The 1,738-nt window shown below is 32.0% G+C and overlaps 1 long non-coding RNA gene across 1 annotated transcript in view; it reads right to left on the bottom strand.

The window, feature by feature from the left end:
- Positions 1 to 931: 931 nt before the first annotated feature.
- LOC122439275 overlaps positions 932 to 1,738 on the bottom strand; it is an 8,216-nt gene continuing 7,409 nt past the window's right edge. Inside the window, exon 3 of the long non-coding RNA XR_006268835.1 lies at positions 932 to 1,118. This is a non-coding gene — a long non-coding RNA (uncharacterized LOC122439275). The remainder of the gene's footprint in view (positions 1,119 to 1,738) is intronic.

The raw sequence follows: 1,738 nt of genomic DNA, 5'->3' as shown, positions 1-1,738 counted from the left end.
CTTTGGAAAAATGTCCATTCAGATCTTCTGCCCATTTTTGAAATTGGTTGTTTGATATTTTGATGTTGAGTTATATAAACTGTTTGTATATGTTGGATATTAATTTCTTACCAGTCGTATTATTTGCAAATATTTCCTCCCATTCAGTAGCTTGTCACCTCATTTTGTCAATCATTTCCTTTGCTGTGCAATTTTTTTTAATATATGTTTAATTAAGTCCCATTTATTCATTTTGTTTTAATTTTCTTTACTTTAGGAGATAGGGCCAAAAAATGTTTGGTATAATTTTTGTCAGAATGTTCTATTTTCCTCTAGGAGTTTTATAGTGTCTAGTCTTATAATTAGGCCTTTAATCCATTTTGAGTTTATTTTCTTTCTTTTTTTTTGCAATATGTATATTTTAATTCAAAGTGAATCGACAGTAATACACCATAAAATTCTTATTTTTGACACTCAACCAATAAAGTCACTTGGAAAACCGTCTTTTTGTGACAAGTAAAGAACGGCTGGCACATTTAAATCACTGGAGAACTGAGAAAATACTTATCGGCAAACCCGTAATAGACTTAATCATAAGAAGATTTTCCCAGTCCTATTGTAATATTGGCACAGTGCGATTGCTACATGGCAAACTAGTGTAGCAAATAGAAGTAAAAGCAAAAACAAACAAACCAAAGAAAGAAAGCCACAAGTCAAAATTGTTAAACAGTTAATTACTCAAAAACTTAGTGAAGTCAAACCTATAACATGGGTTCTTTTAAAACAAATCTTCCTACACCTTGCAGTGTATGATTTAACTTTTACTTAACACAAACCAACTTTAGAATTAGTAGTAGAGATTTTTAAAATGAAAAAGTTTTGCTACTACAGTAACATACTTAAACACCCTGAAGGAAAAAGAAACAAAATACCAGGATATTTGATTAAAAAACAATTTGTAAATTAAAATAGTATGCAAATATGCAACTTGGAATTCATGCAGTGTTTTATTTAAGAGAGCATTAACACAAAAGAAAACTGGTAAAAAAAAAAAAAGGTTTTAAAGAGGGTACAAATCCATATTCTTTTGTCAATATGCTAAATTTAGACTTTAGCAGGATCTTGGATTTTTTTTTTTTCTTTTTAAAAAGTCCATGATTAGAATCAGCTAAGAGCAGTGTATTTAACTCGGGTACGCCTTTATCAAAAAGGACTGTTATATTATGAAAACACTGAAGTTTATAATTTACTGTCAATTTAACAAGACATCACAGTCTTGGAAGTGAAATACAGAAAATATGACATTTCAGGGTAGTAAACACAGCCCTGAACAAAAAAATCTGTGCCAGTTTTTTTTTTTAAATTAATTAATTAATTTATTTATTTTTTGTCATACATTGATATGAATCAGCCATAGATTTACACGTATTCCCCATCCCGATCCCCTCTCCCACCTCCCTCTCCACCCGATTCCTCTGGGTCTTCCCAGTGTACCAGGCCCGAGCACTTGTCTCATGCATCCCACCTGGGCTGGTGATCTGTTTCGCCATAGATAGTATAGATGCTGTTCTTTTGAAACATCCCACCCTCACCTTCTCCACAGAGTTCAAAAGTCTGTTCTGTATTTCTGTGTCTCTTTTTCTGTTTTGCATATAGAGTTATCGTTACCATCTTTCTAAATTCCATATATATGTGTTAGTATGCTGTAATGTTCTTTATCTTCCTGGCTTACTTCACTCTGTATAATGGGCTCCAGTTT

The sequence above is a fragment of the Cervus canadensis genome, chromosome 4, assembly GCF_019320065.1.
Source record: "Cervus canadensis isolate Bull #8, Minnesota chromosome 4, ASM1932006v1, whole genome shotgun sequence".
Classification (NCBI taxonomy): Eukaryota; Metazoa; Chordata; class Mammalia; order Artiodactyla; family Cervidae; genus Cervus; species Cervus canadensis.
Note: the sequence above shows the minus strand (reverse complement) of the source record. Positions and strands in the feature narration are given on the sequence as shown.